The sequence below is a fragment of the Quercus robur genome, chromosome 4 (assembly GCF_932294415.1).
Source record: "Quercus robur chromosome 4, dhQueRobu3.1, whole genome shotgun sequence".
Lineage (NCBI taxonomy): Eukaryota > Viridiplantae > Streptophyta > Magnoliopsida > Fagales > Fagaceae > Quercus > Quercus robur.
Window position 1 is genome coordinate 6823942 of NC_065537.1, and position 7225 is coordinate 6831166.

A 7225-nucleotide genomic window follows, 5' to 3' on the forward strand; every position below is an offset into this window, starting at 1 on the left:
GGTGTTGAGGAAGTTTAGTGTGGAAAGATTAAGGATAGCCTTGGCTAGGATAATAATTGTTGATGAACTACCTTTTAGGTTTGTTGAGCATGGTGGGTTCATTGATTTTATGGCAGAGGTAGAGCCTAGGTTTGAAGTTCCCTCTCGGGTTAGTGTTGTAAGGGATTGTCTTAGACTTTACATTAGGGAGAAGGAGAGTTTGAGAAAGGTTTTAATAGCTGGTCAAAGGATGTGTTTGACAACTGATACTTGGACTTCAATCCAAAACCTTAATTACCTTTGTTTGACTGCACATTATATTAATGTTGATTGGATTTATCATAAAAAGATTTTGAATTTCTGCCTAGTACCTGATTATAAGGGTGAGACCATTGGTAGGGTGGTTGAGTCTTGTTTGCTTCAATGGGGGATTGATCATATTTTTACAATTACTATTGATAATGCAAGTTCAAATGATGTAGCCATAGAATATCTTAGGAGGAAAAAAAGGATAGGGTGGGTAGCCTCTTGGGTTGTGAGTTCCTTCATATGCGTTGTCGTGCCCATACTTTGAATTTAATTGTGCAAGATGGGCTAAAGGACCTTAATGAGTCAATTGTTAAGGTTCGTAATGTAGTGAGGTATGTGAAATCCTCTCCTAATAGATTTGAGAAGTTTAAGACATGTGTTGAAAAAGAAAAAATTCAAAGCAAAAGTTTGTTGTACCTTGATGTGTCTACTAGGTGGAATTCAACTTACTTGATGTTAGAAAGTGCACTAAAGTTTGTGGCTGCATTTGAAAGGATGGAGGAAGATGATGGGCATTTCCTTCGTTATTTTGAGGATCCATCTAGCGGTCCCCCTCGGTTTTTAGATTGGGAAAATGTAAGACTTTTTACAAAGTTTCTCAGTATGTTCTATGAGGCAACTTTAAGATTTTCTGGTTCCTTATTTGTGACTACTAATATGTATTTCCATGAGCTTATTAGTCTTCAAGACCAGTTAAATCAATTGTGTAATGGTAGGGGTGATCCTTTGTTAAAGGGTATGGCACAAAGAATGAAATTGAAGTATGATAAGTATTGGGGAAGTGTTGATAGGATAAATCCGATGTTGTTTGTGGCTGTTGTGGTTGATCCTAGATATAAATTGAAATATGTGAGGTTTTTGTTTAAGCAATGGTATGACGAGGAGAAGGCTGATGAGTTAGGATTGAGAGTCAGGGAAACTTTGAATAGATTGTACAAGCACTATAGTGGAGCAATGGGGACCCCATGTGGTGCTAGTGCTAGTGGGACTAGTGAGTTTGGTAGTGGTGATGTTGCTGCCATGTCTTCCATGCTAAGTGGCTTTGGTAGTGCAGAAGAGAGAATGAAGAGGTACAATAACATTTACAAACAGCACTTAGCAGATAAGGATAGTGTAGAATGCAAATCTGAATTGGACCAATACTTGTTAGAAGCTAGTGTAGATCCAAAGACGGAAGGCTTTGATATTCTTGATCGGTGGAGGGTGACTTCTTCAAGATATAGGATCCTTTCTCAAGTTGCTCGTGATGTTTTGGCAATTCCTGTCTCTACTGTTGCATCAGAATCTGCATTTAGCACAAAGGGTCGTGTCTTGGATCCTTTCCGTAGCTCATTCTCTCCTAATGCTGTTAAAGTTTTGATTTGTACACAAAATTGGTTGAGGTCCAAGGATTCAACTGAACCAATTAACCTACGAGAGGCAATGGATGAAGTGGAAAACTATGAACTTGAATCGAGTAATGTATTTATGTTCTTTTCTAATATTTTTCTATTTATAAATTCTCTTGTATTTTTTTTGTTATTTATATATTTGTGAGTTATTATTTATATACAATTTGTTTTGTTTTTTTTCCCCCTTTTAGAGCTTGCACCAAAACCCATTGTGGGTACAAATTCTGTTCTAGACTAATTTGGAAGGTGGGGTTGTTTTTTGGACTTAGCTACCTAAGGTAACTTAAAAATTTTATGTAATTTGCTTATGTTTGCTGGGTGCTGTTTGTAATGGTGTTAATTGTCATGTATTGTTTTCTACTTTCTACTTATCATTATTTTTTGGGGATTGACATTGTAGGGATGGAGTTTTTGTATATGATGACTTGGAGTTGGAGTTGTTGGCTGGCTGATTGCAAAAAAATTTTGTTATTGAATTGCTGACTTAATCATGGAGAGAGCCAAATTAGGAGTATTTGGGTGCTTGGGCTGCTGCTAGTTGCTGGCTTGATGCTTCTTTGCTGCTTTCTGCTTTATTTTTGTTTACTAAATGCACACATGACAACACAAGCACTGAACGAACACACTATTAGTTTTAGTAGACTAGACTACCTCCATTTTTTGTGAAAAATATGTAGTTGTGTAGTGTACCAATTGTATATTTTGGTCCAACATCCATTATGAATATTTGTATAGTGCTTCTCAAGCACTACTTGACTATTTTGTAGTGCTGCACTACTGCTCCTCCTTGGGGCTGTGCTACTGCTTATATTTGATGTGATTACTATAATAGAAATATTAATGTTAATGTTACTGTCATGTTGGAATTCTCTTGTTATGGTTGAGACTTGATATTTTATAATTGTGTGTTTGATTTGGAATGTTGTGACAGGTTGAGATTTATTAATGTGTTAATGTATTTAATAAATACATGTTTAATTTGACAGGTTGAATTTAAGTTGTATTATAGTTGAGACTTGATACTCTATAATTGTGTATTTGATTTAGAATGTTATGAGTCTGGTGACAGGTTTGGAGTTGTCTTTTTGTGGTTGAAACTTGATAAAGAAATGCTTAGTTAAAAAGAAGTCAGTTAAAAAGAAGTTATAATGGGCTCAAAATGCTATTTTTTAAAGGCTTAAAGGCCCAAAGCTTAGAATAGGAATCTTTAAATATCCAGCCCATATAACCAAACTAACCGCACCGAACCGTTAAGATTAACCACACCTTGTGTAGACCGATTTTTATCTTCCAAAAGTGAGGTGCGGTTAAGCATAGGGTGAAACTGCACCCTATAGGTGTGGTGCAAAAAATCTCTCCAAAACCGACCGAACCGAACTGTATACACCCCTAGGTAAAACGTCTCTTCTATGGAGAGAATTTGGGTTACATTTTCCACTTTATTCCAAATGACTTGCAGTTCGTCAAATGTCAATCAATCTTACTCTTGTTATTTTATATCAAACCTAGTTAAAGTACAAAACTTGTCACACTTGACATGAACTTGGTTGCAAATCAGATTGAGTTTTCAACGACATTTATTATTTTCTAAAGATGTGCATTAATTTTTCTGATGAATTTTCTAAAGATTGCACTTGCATTATTATTATTTTTCCCTAGATTAGTGGTGAGAGTTTTTACTTTCTAGCAAATAGGGAAGTGGATTCAAAACCAAATTTTCACTATGAGAAGAACTAAATAATATCACTAAACTACTAAACTACAAGAGTACGTCTTAACAATTGGAGAAGGCTTTTGATGGTTAAGTTTCCTTGAGCAAAATGCTTTAGATGTGGTACTAAACTCTTCACTAGGGATGTGTATGAGTTGAGTTGAGTTGAGTTAATTTAGGTTAGGCAGTTTAGTTTTTTTTTTTTTTTTTTTTTCTTTCTTTTTTAAGGGAGAGGGGGTAATAATTCAACCGGACTTTAAATCTCCAACCCAACCCAATCTATGACAACTCTAAAAATCAAATCCACCCAACACAACCCACAATGGATGGGTTAGGTTAGGTAGTTGGGGTTGTGGTCGTTTCTTAGGCTTATTTAAAAAAATGTATTTGATATTTATTAAATTATTTAAGCTTATTATTTAATAAATAATTACAATTTATAGAATTGAGTCTTATAATTCCAACTTCATTAAAACTACGTCTTGGGGTTCAAGTAATAGTTAAATAATAATGACATGACATCTTTTGTGGTTCTCCATAACTATAGTTGAAATCCCATGATATATATAAAACACTAATTCTTAAAATATCCACACACACACACACACACACACACACAAAAAACAACAACAACAACAACAAAAAATTAAACTAAGTTTCAAAATCCAAAAAAAAAAAAAATCATTTTTTTCTTCAAATTATTAATAGTGTGGCTTGGGCTATTTAGTTGAAAATTCAAACAACCCAAACTCAGCCTAACCCGAAATTTAATAAAAGATTGAAGGCTTGACCCAATTCACAATCCATGAAAACCAACCTAAGATATTGAGTTAAGTTGTCTAGTCAGGTTTGGTGAGTTAAATGCACACATCTAATGTTCACCCAAATTTTGGGTCCTGAATTATTATAAAGTAGGAAATACATCTGTTTTGTATATTGGATACACAAGATATCAGTACAGACCAATGGAATATGATATAAAGTGTATTAGTTTGACTTAGGAAGTTGAAGAAATGTTAGAGTAGAATCAATACAAAATAATTTGAAAATTAGTCTTCCATATTTAAAGAGTTCGCTTAGTCTGTTAGTTATTAAAAACCACAATAGATAAGTGTATTGGTTAAGAGGAAAGGACTAGAGTCAGTAATTTCATCCTCTAGAATTTTAGGATAACACTAAAATTCTACATTACACCGTGATGTTACATTACGCCGTAATATTACAATATTGTAATCTTACATTAATCTATTCTCAATACAAAAATACAACATTACATTATCCAGAAAGGTGATGAGATTAAGATGATGTGATATATTTTGTAATTTTAAATTATGGTAATGTTAGAAAAAATAAAATAAACCAAAAGTTTTAATGTCACATTATCGTAATGTGCATCGTATCAAAGGCACATCACAACGAACCAAACGCCGTCCACAAGTTCTTAAAATTCTAAGTTAGGTGAATAGTTTAGAATTTGTCAAATTATCAACATTGGAACAAAAATGACTATTTTTTTTTTTTTTTAGTTTCCATTTAATATGATGATAACATGGCAAAAATTGATCCATTAATTTTACAATGAATCGTTAAGATTTTACACACCCCATAATAGATTTATCCTAATAATTTTATATTATAGGATTTTAATCCTGTACTATATCACACCAGGGAATGTACAATATACTATCATTTGTAGCAATACATACACAATCCAGTAAAACAACACCATTGCCCAGGAAATTCAATGATGTTTTTTTTTAGTATTCTATATATCAAATTATCAAATAGGTAAGTAAAATTAATTTTATTCTGAAATCAGATTCAGATGAATGTGTTTCAAACTCAACTGAGACAATAATGTTTCTTTTTACTTTGCAAGCCTACGAAGTTATCATAGGACCTGTAGCTGTCAGTTAAGTCAACTTTAAAGCCCAAGGCTCCACTCCAAAGTGTCATGCCGACTAGAAACTAGCAGAAGCAGGCCCACAAATCAGAACTATACTCTGTAGAAAACACCACATCATGATGAAAATGATAGTCATGTAGAAGAATAGCCACAAGAATTTTAATAGAGTAGTTGGAGAGTTGCCTAGAGAGTATCGGTCTGATTTATTCATCATCTTTCTTTCTTTTTTTAGTTTTTAGTTTTTCTTTTCCTTCTTCTTCTTTCTTTAGTAAACACACAAGATTAAATCACAAGATTTATGGTATTGTTATAATTTTCAACGTTCATAAATAAACTAGTAAGTAATTTGTGCATTGTATGAAAACATTAAGAAAAATATGATACATTTTTCGGGTAAACTAATATTGAATCATTGATCATGCTGACATTCTAATATGTGACTCGTTTCCGGCACTAGCCTACGGGTTATTCCCACTAGCAAAATTTTAGGAGTAAGATTAATATATTCAATATTTTAAGGATTTAAAATTAGGTACACAATTGAAACAAATGCATCTTAGTGTATTAAAAAAAATACATATTTATTTTAGTTGATAATTTGTTAATACTATACATATACTTATTTAGAGTTTTTTTTTTTTGTTTTCTTTTTCATTTTTTTACTTCGACCCCTGGCATGAAATCTTGGGTCCAACCCTAGGCAAAATATTAAGAGTTTGATGTGAACAAGGCAACAGAGTCCTCTCTCTCTCTCTCTCTTCATTACTGCCTTTCTCTTACTTATGTGTCATCTCCATTTTCGCCCCTATATATGTTAGCTTGGGGGCACTAAAGTCAATGACGGCAGGTGACATTATCCTTGGTGCATGCTTTTTTCAATGATTTGTAACTGAATTTACTCTAACTTTGTTACCCAAAAAACCAAGCATTCAATGCCCAACTACCTTGTTTCTCTCAAGACAAGATGCCTTGCTTTCTTTACCATAAGAGCCACGTCAGTTTGTACAAATTTTCTGTCTATTTTAGAAGAAAAAACCTATTTTTTTTTATTTTACACCTCTACTTTTATAAAACACCCACATCAGTTTATCTATTCTACACATTTATTCAATAAAATATTTATTCTTTTACAATTTTTTATTATTCCCTCTCTCATTGCCTCTCTCTCTCACAGACCCACAATCTATCACTACCAACGATCACTCCACACCCAGCCACCATCATCACCACCCAACCAGCATCATCAAGGAAAACCAACCCACTCAATCCAAAACCTATTCAATTCCAAACCCATTCATCACCCACCCAACCCAAAACCCAATCAAGCCAAATCATCACCCACCAAATCGGCTGCAAGATCATCAAAACCCATCAATGAATCAGAAAAAACAAGCCGATCAAGATCAAAACCCACCGATCCACACCCGCAATTAACCAAAAAACCAAAAAAAAAAAAAAAAAAAAAAAAACCAACAACCAACAGATCGGAGCAAGATCGACGCCTCCAGCCTGAGCAAGATCGACGCCTCGTAGCACCGCCACCTCCTTGCGATGTCCACCGCCATGCGCTCCATTCGGCTTGAGACTATAGAAGAGAAGTGACGGGCTGCATTGTAGCTCGAGTTTGAGAGCAGAAGATCCTCGAACGTAGAAGAGTTAGGCCGAGAATATAGAGAGGTTTAGATTTAGGGTCGGACCACCGTCTATGGTGGCGTGATGCTCAGAGAGAAGCTAAGACCTGAGAGGCGTTGGTGTTGCTCAGTGAGAGGAGAGAGAGAGAGAGAGAGAAAAAAAAAGTGAAAAAGTTGTTTTTATACTGTACAAAGATAATATTAAAATAAGAGATAAACAAGCTACAGTAACCATGTAAATATACACGGTTACTGTAGCTCATGGAAATATTTACACATTTTTACACCCACTGATGTG